At 24.0% G+C, this 13,894-nt stretch overlaps 1 long non-coding RNA gene across 2 annotated transcripts; it reads left to right on the top strand.

Annotated features, from left to right (window-relative positions):
• Positions 1-1,787: 1,787 nt before the first annotated feature.
• Positions 1,788-2,947, top strand: LOC126265362 (uncharacterized). 2 transcript variants are annotated; one of them, XR_007547867.1, is made up of 4 exons: positions 1,788-1,916; positions 2,112-2,440; positions 2,636-2,812; positions 2,874-2,947. It is a non-coding gene; the product is annotated as an uncharacterized LOC126265362 (long non-coding RNA). The 2 variants fall into 2 exon arrangements; XR_007547866.1 differs by lacking the exon at positions 2,874-2,947 and having other exon boundaries at positions 2,636-2,857.
• The last annotated feature ends 10,947 nt before the right edge of the window (positions 2,948-13,894 follow it).

Here is a 13,894-nt window from a genome sequence, read left to right as displayed (position 1 = left end):
ATAGTGAAATTTTTTTTTTTATTTTCTCGTGTTTAAGGACTTAAATTAAATTTAATTCTATTATAGGATTTCATACTAAATTTAATTAAATTATGATGAAACAAATTAATAATAAATATTTATTCTCTATAGGATTTCATACTAAATTTAATTAAACTCTGATGAAACACATTAATAATAACAAATTAAAAGAAAAAAGATTAAACAAAAATTAGATAAAAATAATATTGAAGAATTTTATTTTTCATGACTTTAAATATCTAACAATAGCTGAATTCAATTGAGAGAAGATAAAAATTTATTAACCAAGAAATACTATAAATACAATTTTAAAGAAAATATCTTTTTAAAACAGTTTAAAATATATAAATTTTGCATATAAATACAAATTAAAATAATATTTAAAAATAAGTTTAATTCAGTTGGAAGAGAAAAATTTTGATCTTATGTAAAACTTCAGCCAAAAAATTTTAAAAAATTGATTTTTACAGCCTAAAATATTAAATTATTATAAGTAAAGAATCAATTAATTACGATCAAACTTAATTTAACCAAATTCTGATGAAACAAATAAATAAAAAAAATTAAAAAATAATTTATTTTCAACAAAAAGTATACTTAAAATATAAATATATTTTTTTATTTTTCATTTTTGAGAACTTCATTAACTTTAATTTTAATGTACAGTCAATTAATTATTCTCGATAGAATTTTAAACCAATTTTATCAAATTCTAATGAAGAAAATAAATAATAAAAAAATTTAAACTAAAACAAGGCAAAAAATTATTTAAAAAGTAACATTTTTTTAGAAATTTTGTTGGTTTATATAATTTAAAATCCAATATAAATAAATTTTATTGAACTATTGAATAATTTTAAATGACTTTGACATTTTTAGGTGCAATCAACGAATTCTTGAAAATGTGAATTCTGAAAAGTGTAGATAAAAAAATTTTATATATAAATTTTGAATGTATGATATATTTTCAAAATTTTCAGATTTTCACTATTCTATACTATTTAAAAAGTAACATTCTTTCAGAAATTTTGTTGGTTTATATTATTTCAAATCCAAATGAAATGAATAATTTTAAATGACTTTGACATTTTTATGTGCAATCAACGAATTCTTGAAAATGTGAAGAAAAATTTGAAAAGTGTAGATAAAAAAATTTTACATAAAAATTTTGTATATATGATATATTTTCAAAATTTTCAGATTTTCACTATTCTATACTATTTAAAAAGTAACATTTTTTCAGAAATTTTTTTGGTTTATAATATTTCAAATCCAAATGAGATGAATAATTTTAAATGACTTTGACATTTTTAGGTGCCATGTGTTGATAAAAGAAACATTAAACAATGTATTTTTAAACAAATGTAAAAAACTGAAGTTGTAACAAAAATGAAGAAAAATTAGTCACCAAATTGATAGTAAAACATATTGCTTATAATTTTTATGAAATATTTAGAGTTATACAGATAAAAAATCATAACGGAAACTAATTTAAAGAAGAAAAAATGGGTTTGCAAACAGTAATGATTAGTTATGTATTCTGGCTGAGTAATAAGCTATTTGCAGGCAATCCAGTTAGATGCAATAAATCAAACACATATGGAGTGAATTAAAGTTTTGTCGTGGTACGATAAAACGACATCATTATTATGCATTTTTGGGTGCAATCAATGAATTCTTGAAAATGAGAAGAAAAATCTGAAAAGTGTAGATAAAAAAAAGGATATTAAAGGAATAGTTGAGTAATTTCAGGTGTCAGAATTTTTTTAAATTAATTAATGAAATCAAGTGATCTATTTGAAGATTGAAATTTTGAAAAATTAATCAATGTGTTTTTAAACAAATGTGAAAAAACTAAAGTTGTAACAAAAATGAAGAAAAATTGATGGTCACAGGTGAGTTAAATGTATTTTCACACTTTTTTACAAGAATCTCAAAGGTTATAAAACATATTGCTTATAATTTTTATGAAACATTTAGAGTTGTACACATCAAAAATAATAACGGAAACAAATTTAAAGAAAAAAAGTGGGTTTGCAAACAGTAATGATTTAGTTATGTATTCTGGCTGAGTAATGAGCTATTTGCAGGCAATCCAGTTAGATGCAATAAATCAAACACATATGGAGTGAATTAAAGTTTTGTCGTGGTACGATAAAACGACATCATTATTATGCATTTTTGGGTGCAATCAATGAATTCTTGAAAATGAGAAGAAAAATGTGAAAAGTGTAGATAAAAAAAAGGATATTAAAGGAATAGTTGAGTAATTTCAGGCGTCAGAATTTTTTTAAATTAATTAATTAAATCAAGTGATCTATTTGAAGATTGAAATTTTGAAAAATTAATCAATGTGTTTTTAAACAAATGTGGAAAAACTAAAGTTGTAACAAAAATGAAGAAAAATTGATGGTCACAGGTGAGTTAAATGTATTTTCACACTTTTTTACAAGAATCTCAAAGGTTATAAAACATATTGCTTATAATTTTTATGAAACATTTAGAGTTGTACACATCAAAAATAATAACGGAAACAAATTTAAAGAAAAAAAGTGGGTTTGCAAACAGTAATGATTTAGTTATGTATTCTGGCTGAGTAATGAGCTATTTGCAGGCAATCCAGTTAGATGCAATAAATCAAACACATATGGAGTGAATTAAAGTTTTGTCGTGGTACGATAAAACGACATCATTATTATGCATTTTTGGGTGCAATCAATGAATTCTTGAAAATGAGAAGAAAAATGTGAAAAGTGTAGATAAAAAAAAAGGATATTAAAGGAATAGTTGAGTAATTTCAGGCGTCAGAATTTTTTTAAATTAATTAATTAAATCAAGTGATCTATTTGAAGATTGAAATTTTGAAAAATTAATCAATGTGTTTTTAAACAAATGTGGAAAAACTAAAGTTGTAACAAAAATGAAGAAAAATTGATAGTCACAGGTGAGTTAAATGTATTTTCACACTTTTTTACAAGAATCTCAAAGGTTATAAAACATATTGCTTATAATTTTTATGAAACATTTAGAGTTGTACACATCAAAAATAATAACGGAAACAAATTTAAAGAAAAAAAGTGGGTTTGCAAACAGTAATGATTTAGTTATGTATTCTGGCTGAGTAATGAGCTATTTGCAGGCAATCCAGTTAGATGCAATAAATCAAACACATATGGAGTGAATTAAAGTTTTGTCGTGGTATGATAAAACGATATCATTATTATGCAACGAGAAATAAAGCTTTTAACCGCTAAAGAGCTGGATGCGATAAATTTTTCTCCTACACCTGTCCGATAGTAAAATTAGTCCATTTAGAAATGGCCGGCCGTATGATTTGTTCACTTCACACTGCACTGGTTTTATTGGAGCCACTGTGATGTTTTATTTTCGCGGCACTTCCGTATCGGTGTAACTAGAATCACTGGTCAGGTAAGTTTCAACAAAACACACTGATATACACCGCCATATTTATTAAGAACGAATTTATCTAGCCAAGTTACGACTTGTTTATTATATAATAACTGTAGTTCTGTTTTACTGAGTGTAACTATAGTATATTGTATAGATTGTAATGAGGTTCGAGGTATAAATTCGTGCGTTTAGTGCGGTTTAATAAACGTATATTATTGTGGGCGATGCATATTTTCTTTTAGAAGCACTGTTGAGGCTGATATACGACTTGATTCACAGTTCTGGTCTACTTTGTCTTCTCTAACGCTCAACCATGGTACAACGGACTCTTGAAGAAATATATTTTTGTTGCATTGTTAATGCGGCGCAAAATATAAATTATCTCTAAGGCAAAATGTAATAATAATCACCATTTATTGGGTCAATAATGTCAATTTTTTATTATCCAATCATAATTGTTGTTAAAATGCACGGTTCTACAATACATACGTGTGGCAACTTTTGCAACAAACTGCAAGTAACCTAATTTAATAGTAAACTAAAAGTCATTGTTTGATTTATTTAATAATCAACGACTAATTATGTGGAAATGCCGCAGATATCAACCTGATATTCCGACAATACACACCCACAATAATTAAAACGGTTTTAAAACTGGTTAATAGTTTACAACGTATGTCTCCATCAACCATGCAATTTTCAGCGCATTAGATCGAGATATGAATCATTGCAATTCGATTTAAATTAATCGGAATTGTTACAGGCTCACTGGATTAATCGGAAATTAATGGAATTAAAGAGGATTTTTAACGGATTTGTGTTGTGTAATGGTAGTAGATATTCATATTCGGTGTGATGCAACCAAATGTTACCATCTGAGACCGTTTACTTTGGCATAAATGGGTTTACAAAGAGGTAACTGTTTAATAAGTGTAATCATCCTTGCAGTTCTTCTTGGGCATCATTATATCATTAGATGTGCACACTAGTGGCCATAAATTTTTGTCTTCACATAGAATTGGTCTATAAGTGGTACTGGAACCACAATTTGGATTATTAAAGAAATGTTTTATTAATGATATTGAAAACATCTCTCGCCATTTCAACTAGTACCAACCTAGTTTATCATTAGGATTGTTTCTCTAAGCAATATTTCACCAATTTTGAATTTCCCAAGAAGTTTCTTATATCCTAAAATTTATCTAATTTTTTCTTCTTAATTAGTTGACATTTGTAATAGTTACTCTGGCACTCATTAGGATTGTTTCTTTAATCAATATTTCACCAATTTTGTATTCTCCAAGTTTGTTGTAACTTATATTTTATTTAAATGTTTCTTGAAACACAAATAGTGAATTTTAACTATTGAAACAACGTTTTGTTAAGATGTTAGAAGATCTTAATCAGGTGACATTTGTAAATCGTGAGGAAACAATAAATTTGAAGACAGCTTAATATACTTACTGCGTCACCCATTTGCTTCTTTTCAACTCATACCAACTCAGTTTTCATTAGGATTGTTCCTCTAAACAATATTTCATCAAGTTTGAATTCTACAAGAAGTTTCTTGTGACCTAAAATTTATCTTTAATGTTCTTGAACCACAAGTAGTAAGTTTTAATTATTGAAACAACGTTTTGTTAAGATGTTACAAGACCTTAATCAGTTGGTATTTGTAAATAATCAGAAAATAGTAAAATTTGAAGACAGCTTAAAATACTTACTCTGTCATCCATTTGCTTCTTTTCCACTAATACCAACACAGTTTTTCATCATGAATATTCCTCTAAACAATATTTCATCAATTTTGAATTCTCCAAGAAGTTTCTTGTGGCCTAAAATTTATCTAAATGTTCTTGAACCAGTTGACACTTGTAAATGATGAGAAAATAATAAAATTTGAAGAAAGCTTAAAATACTTACTCTGTCACCCATTTGCTTCTTTTCAACTAATACCAACTCAGTTTTCATCAGGATTGTTCCTCTAAACAATATTTCATCAAATTTGATTTCTCCAAGGAGTTTCTTGTGATCTAAAATTTATCTAAATGTTCTTGAACCACAAGTAGTAAATTTTAATTATTGAAACAACGTTTTATTAAGATGTTACAAGACTTTAGTCAGTTGGCATTTGTAAATGATGAGACAATAATAAAATTTGAAGACAGCTTAAAATACTTACTCTGTCACCCATTTGCTTCTTTTCAACTAATACCAACTCAGTTTTCATCAGGATTGTTCCTCTAAACAATATTTCATCAAATTTGATTTCTCCAAGGAGTTTCTTGTGATCTAAAATTTATCTAAATGTTCTTGAACCACAAGTAGTAAATTTTAATTATTGAAACAACGTTTTATTAAGATGTTACAAGACTTTAGTCAGTTGGCATTTGTAAATGATGAGACAATAATAAAATTTGAAGACAGCTTAAAATACTTACTCTGTCACCCATTTGCTTCTTTTCAACTAATACCAACTCAGTTTTCATTAAGATTGTTCCTCTAAACAATATTTCATCAATTTTGAATTCTCCAAGGAGTTTATTGTGATCTAAAATTTATCTAAATGTTCTTGAACCACAAGTAGTAAATTTTAATTATTGAAACAACGTTTTATTAAGATGTTACAAGACTTTAGTCAGTTGGCATTTGTAAATGATGAGACAATAATAAAATTTGAAGAATGCTTAAAATACTTACTCTGTCACGCATTTGTTTCTTTTCAAATAATACCAACTCAGTTTCCATCAGGATTGTTCCTCTAAACAACATTTCAACAATTTTGAATTCTCCAAGAAGTTTCTTGTGATCTAAAATTTATCTAAATGTTCTTGAACCACAAGTAGTAAATTTTAATTATTGAAACAACGTTTTATTAAGATGTTACAAGACTTTAGTCAGTTGGCATTTGTAAATGATGAGACAATAATAAAATTTGAAGACAGCTTAAAATACTTACTCTGTCACCCATTTGCTTCTTTTCAACTAATACCAACTCAGTTTTCATTAAGATTGTTCCTCTAAACAACATTTCAACAATTTTGAATTCTCCAAGAAGTTTCTTGTGATCTAAAATTTATCTAAATGTTCTTGAATCACAAATAGTAAATTTTAATTATTGAAACAACGTTTTGTTAAGATGTTACAAGACTTTAGTCAGTTGGCATTTGTAAATGATGAAAAAATAATAAAATTTGAAGACAGCTTAAAATACTTATTCTGTCATCCATTTGCTTCTTTTCAACTAATACCAACTCAGTTTCCATCAGCATTGTTCCTCTAAACAATATTTCATCAATTTTGAATTCTCCAAGAAGTTTCTTGTGACCTAAAATTTATATAAATGTTCTTGAACCACAAGTAGTAAATTTTAATTATTGAAACAACGTTTTGTTAAGATGTTACAAGACTTTAGTCAGTTGGCATTTGTAAATGATGAAAAAATAATAAAATTTGAAGACAGCTTAAAATACTTATTCTGTCATCCATTTGCTTCTTTTCAACTAATACCAACTCAGTTTCCATCAGCATTGTTCCTCTAAACAATATTTCATCAATTTTGAATTCTCCAAGAAGTTTTTTGTGACCTAAAATTTATCTAAATGTTCTTGAACCACAAGTAGTAAATTTTAATTATTGAAACAACGTTTTGTTAAGATGTTACAAGACTTTAGTCAGTTGGCTTTTGTAAATGATAAAAAATAATAAAATTTGAAGAAAGCTTAAAATACTTACTCTGTCACCCATTTGCTTCTTTTCACTAATACCAACTAAGTTTTCATTAAAATTGTTCCTCAAAACAACATTTCAACAATTTTGAATTCTCCAAGAAGTTTCTTGTGACCTAAAATTTATCTAAATGTTCTTGAACCACAAGTAGTAAATTTTAATTATTGAAACAACGTTTTGTTAAGATGATAGAGAAGACCTTAATCAGTTGACACTTGTAAATGATGAGAAAGTAATAAAATTTGAAGACAGCTTAAAATACTTACTCTGTCACGCATTTGTTTCTTTTCAACTAATACCAACTCAGTTTCCATCAGGATTGTTCCTCTAAACAATATTTCATCAATTTTGAATTCTCCAAGAATTTTCTTGTGACTTAAAATTTATCTAATAAGTTCAATGTTCAATGTTCATGGCCTTTCGTTTCTTTTCAACAATTACCAAGATTTATGTAAATGGTAATTAAACCACAAATACCAAATTTATATAATGAAAACAATATTCTGTTGTTGAAAGATCAGAAATCAATAATATTTAAACACACATTTGAAATAGAAGTAGTATCATTTTCTTACTTCTTTTCAATTAGAATTAACACAGTTCATCACTGGGATTGTTTCTTGAGACAACATTTCACAAACTTTGCATTCAAAACCAACGTCATTTTATATTTGTTAAAGGTTTTTCAGACGTCCAACGGCATTACAAACCGAATGCATTCCATTCATAATAATTAAAATATTCTGCAAACGAACAAAACAATCAATTAGCATTTAGCATGGCAAATGCAGCGTGTAACATGAATCTATTCTTATGTGCAGCTTGTGAAAAGGATTTTTTCCTTCATAAATGGATGAACACCCAAGTAGAGTACGATTGTGTAACGTCGAGCTTGCCGTTTTAGATTTGCCTTGGTACATTTTATGAAGTCGCCGCGCCACAAACACGGTCGCCGCTAATTCCCCACTTTCTTTATTGTCTTTATTGTCCCGATCTGGCCGAAGAAAGGCAAAAATGTGGCAGGTACTCGTACGGCCGGACGATCCGGCCGCACCACCCACCGCCATCGAAATAATTTGTGTCCCAAATTAATGGCAATTGTACTGATTGTATACGTTTGAAACCTTCGGACTCGTTATCAGTTAGGATCTCGATCCAATTCCGCCACACTTGTTTGTCAATAACGTAACGTTATTTAATTGTTGCAATAGTAGAAGACTTTCTTTTCCACTACACCCGCTACTCCAGCGTCGAACGGTAGATTGTTCGAATCGTATGTATAACAGAGTTGCCCAATATGCGAGCGGACCCGCCGGCAATTGGGCTTGGGTCCGGCCCGATCTGCGGTCATACAAGTAGTGCTAAATTCTAATCAGTTTATCGCTAATGAGCAATCATGCGGTGCTGTGAAAATCGCTGCGGGGAAGAGTGGGCCGACGCGGGATACTCTACACTGTTATTATTTAATAGAATTAAAATGCCCCGTAAGAAAGCCACGCTCCGGACTTAATTAAATTACGCGCGTACGTGGACGAACGAACTGAGGAGAGAGAAAAAAAAAACGGTCCTGTAATTGTTTCCTTGCACTGCTGGGAGTTTTGCGCCGAGGCAGGTCGTGCCAACAATTGTTGATAATGATGTTAACGCGTTTCTCGTGATTTGTTGCGTTTCCAATGCCAATGGCAAGCGAAAATAAATTAAATTACGGGAATTGCTAATAACTAGTGTTTAAGTTTCAAATGTAGAAAAATGATTTGATTTAATGACTTGAAACGGAAAATGGAAAACGTGACGAAAAAAAAACAATTAAAAATTACTAATTTTTAACATTATTAACAATTTAATTTTATTTTTAACTTTTATTTAATATTATACTTACTATTTATAAGCGACATTGTAAATTGACCAATTTAAAACAAATCTTAAAAATAAATAATTCTTAGTAAATATTTTGTTAATAATAAATATTTTGTTATTAATAAAAACATCTAAATAAATAATTATATATATATATATATATATATATATATATATTTATATATATATATATATTTATATATATATATATATATATATATATATATATATATATATATATATATATATATAATAAAATAAAATAAAATTAATAAAAATATTCAAATTAAAAATTATTAATAATACATATTATTAAACAATTTAGATCTAATACTGTAGACTAATTAATTTATTAGAAGTTTAAAAATAAATATTGAATAAAACTTTTTATCAAATACTAAAGATAGGTTAGGTTTAAAAAACTTTAAATTTAACAAATTATTTAAATAGAATATTGGCATTATATATTATTAAACTATTAGAACTGATACTGTAAATTAATTTAAAACACAATACCTTGTACTTTCAAAAATTTAATTAATATTTCTATTAATAATTTGATAAAATAAATAAAATTTTAATTTAAATTCCAAAAAATAATTTTAACAAAAAAAAAAAAAAAATTGGTCAAATTTAATCAAATAATACATTTTAACAAAAACAAAAAAAACAAAAAATAAATAAAAAAAAATGATCAAATTATTTAAAAAAAATATATATAAAATTATTGATAATATATGTTATTAATCAATCAATTTAGATCTGACACTCTAAATTGCTTATTTTCAGTTTAAAAATTGAATTAACATTATTATTAACAAGTTGATAAAATAAATAAAATTTTAAGTTAAATACCAAATGTTCCAATATGTTTAGTCAAAAATATTTTAAAATTAAACAAATTAGTAAAACAAAAATTTTATATATATATATATATATATATATATATATATATATATATTTGCTTTATATATACATATATATATAAAAAGCAAACAACATTTTCCCGTTTAACAAATTCAATTCATATTATTATTAATTATTTGATGAAATAAATAAAAAATTTTATGAAATATCAAAAAATAGGTTTGGACGAAAAAAAAATGAATAAAATTAAGAATTAAATAAATTATTCAGACAAAATTTTTAGAAATATTAAAAATAGAATATTTTCAAAAAAAAGAATGTCAATAAAGTATTTTTTCAATTTTTTATGAATTTTTGAAAATTGTGTAAGAATGTGTATAATTTTTTCACGAATAAAAATTTCAAGAAAAAATCTCAAAAAATGAATATTAAATTGAAAATTATTGTTTTTCTAAAATTTAATTAAAAAAAAAATCAAAAATTGACATTTTTTTAAAATATGTTATTTTTTATTATATTTTGAAAAAAATAGTTAGTAAGTATAAAAAAATTTTTTCATATAAATTTCAAGGAAATATTGTAATTTTAAATAAATTTAATAAAAACACATTTATATGTTTTTCAGGATTTCTTATGTGTTTGTTTTCAGGTCTTCACACATAAAATTATAGAACATTAAAATTACATATATTTAATAAATCTTAATTTTTTAATTGACCTCACTTACCAAATATATAAAAAAATATAAAAAATGTCGTTTTTTCTGCATTTTTAAAAAATAAATAATATTCATGTAAGAAAACATTTTTCAGTTTAAGAAATTCAATTAATATTATCAATAATAATTTAAAAAAATAAATAAAAATAAAAAACTGAATAAGTTACTGATTTAGAATTGACACTGTAAATTTATAAAAAATTTGGTTGACATTACTAAAAATTGAGAAATTAAAAAAACATGATGGCATAAAATAAGTTTAAACGACAGAAATTAAGAATTGATTAAATTATACAATCGAAGATTAAAAAAATATTGGCAATACATATTATTATATCTGAAAATATAATCAATTAATTAATTTACATATTTCAGTTAAAAATATTCAGTTAATATTATTATTAATTAGAAAAAATAAATAAAAATATTAATGAAATACCAAAAAATAAGTATGTTCGAAATATAAATTAGAAAAAAGAATATTGGCAATGCATATGATTAAATTATGTGTGTGTGATATGTAAATTGATTAATTTAAAAGATATCTAAAAATAAATAATATTCATACAATATTAAATTTTTTAATTTCAAAAATTCAATTAATATTATTATTTATAATTTAACAAAATTATATAAAATAAATAAAATATGACAAAAAATTAGTTAGTTAGTTAGTCATTGTTAAAAAAATATATTATTATTATTATTCATGTATTTTTTATCGTTTAAATCATAATAAATCAAAATTAATAAATAATATTTAATAAATTTAATTAAGATTAGAATGACAATCGTAGTAAAATTATTTGATAAAATTATCAGAATCATATTAAAGTAAGCGAGAATATGACAAAATTAACAGAAAAATTAAAAGTTATTATGTATTTTTTTTTTTTAATTTTTAAAATACAAGTCCTTGGAAAAAAATAAATAAATGCAAAAGAGAGTTTAGAATAAAATTATTCAATTTTCGTTTAATATTAGCAATATTAGAAAATTGTTAACAGATGAAAGTATAAGACAAATTAAATTTTAGAGTTGATTTTGTATCACAAGTAATTTTAATTGATTTACGGTTATCGGAATTGAATGGCACACGATAAGTAGGTGGTGATTCTTAAAATAAACAGTGAACTTCTATTATACAATTTGATGATGAATTTGGAGAAAGTGGTTTTAACATCTTCATTAACAATTTATGTAAAAATAAGTAGTGTATATTTTGAGCAAGCCCTTCTTTCGTATAATATTTGAAAACTTTTAGATGACAATAATCTGAAAAAGAAATCCAAGCAATATTTAAAAATTGATTAAAAATAGAATATTTTCAAAAAAAAGAATGTCAATAACGTATTTTTTCAATTTTTTATGAATTTTTGAAAATTGTGTAAGAATGTTTATAATTTTTTCACGATTTCCCATGTTATGGTTTTTGGAGAAAAAACAAAATGTTTGAATTAATGTGTTCATAAAAATTTCAAGAAAAAAACTCAAAAAATGAATATTAAATTGAAAATTATTGTTTTTCTAAAATTTAATTTAAAAAAAAAAAATAAAAAATTGACATTTTTTTAAATATGTTATTTTTCACGAATTTTTTGAAAAAAATAGTCCGTAAGTATAAAAAAATTTTTTCATAACAATTTCAAGGAAATATTGTAATTTTAAATAAATTTAATAAAAACATATTTATGTGTTTATGTTTTTCAGGATTTCTTATGTGTTTGTTTTCAGGTCTTCACACATAAAATAATACATTAAAGTACATTAAAATTATATATATTTAATAAATCTTAATTTTTTAATTGACCTCACTTACCAAATGTATAAAAAAAAATATGAAAAAATGTCGTTTTTTCTGCATGTTTAAAAAATAAATAATATTCATGTAAGAAAACCTTTTTGCAGTTTAAGAAATTCAATTAATATTATCAATAATAATTTAAAAAAATAAATAAAAATAAAAAACTGAATAAGTTACTGATTTAGAATTGACACTGTAAATTTATAAAAAATTTGGTTGACATTATTAAAAATTGAGAAATTAAAAAGACATGATGGCATAAAATAAGTTTAAACGACAGAAATTAAGAATTGATTAAATTATACAATCGAAGATTAAAAAAATATTGGCAATACATATTATTATATCTGAAAATATAATCAATTAATTAATTTACATATTTCAGTTAAAAATATTCAGTTAATATTATTATTAATTAGAAAAAATAAATAAAAATATTAATGAAATACCAAAAAATAAGTATGTTCGAAATATAAATTAGAAAAAAGAATATTGGCAATGCATATGATTAAATTATGTGTGTGTGGTATGTAAATTGATTAATTTAAAAGATATCTAAAAATAAATAATATTCATACAATATTAAATTTTTTAATTTCAAAAATTCAATTAATATTATTATTTATAATTTAACAAAATTATATAAAATAAATAAAATATGACAAAAAATTAGTTAGTTAGTTAGTCATTGTTAAAAAAATATATTATTATTATTATTCATGTATTTTTTATCGTTTAAATCATAATAAATCAAAATTAATAAATAATATTTAATAAATTTAATTAAGATTAGAATGACAATCGTAGTAAAATTATTTGATAAAATTATCAGAATCATATTAAAGTAAGCGAGAATACGACAAAATTAACAGAAAAATTAAAAGTTATTATGTATTTTTTTGTAATTTTTAAAATACAAGTCCTTGGAAAAAAATAAATAAATGCAAAAGAGAGTTTAGAATAAAATTATTCAATTTTCGTTTAATATTAGCAATATTAGAAAATTGTTAACAGATGAAAGTATAAGACAAATTAAATTTTAGAGTTGATTTTGTATCACAAGTAATTTTAATTGATTTACGGTTATCGGAATTGAATGGCACACGATAAGTAGGTGGTGATTCTTAAAATAAACAGTGAACTTCTATTATACAATTTGATGATGAATTTGGAGAAAGTGGTTTTAACATCTTCATTAACAATTTATGTAAAAATAAGTAGTGTATATTTTGAGCAAGCCCTTCTTTCGTATAATATTTGAAAACTTTTAGATGACAATAATCTGAAAAAGAAATCCAAGCAATATTTAAAAATTGATTAAAAATAGAATATTTTCAAAAAAAAAAAGAATGTCAATAACGTATTTTTTCAATTTTTTATGAATTTTTGAAAATTGTGTAAGAATGTTTATAATTTTTTCACGATTTCCCATGTTATGGTTTTTGGAGAAAAAGCAAAATGTTTGAATTAATGTGTTCATAAAAATT

Source organism: Aethina tumida, chromosome 4, assembly GCF_024364675.1.
Source record: "Aethina tumida isolate Nest 87 chromosome 4, icAetTumi1.1, whole genome shotgun sequence".
Lineage (NCBI taxonomy): Eukaryota > Metazoa > Arthropoda > Insecta > Coleoptera > Nitidulidae > Aethina > Aethina tumida.
This window is presented reverse-complemented; position numbering and strand designations above follow the sequence as displayed.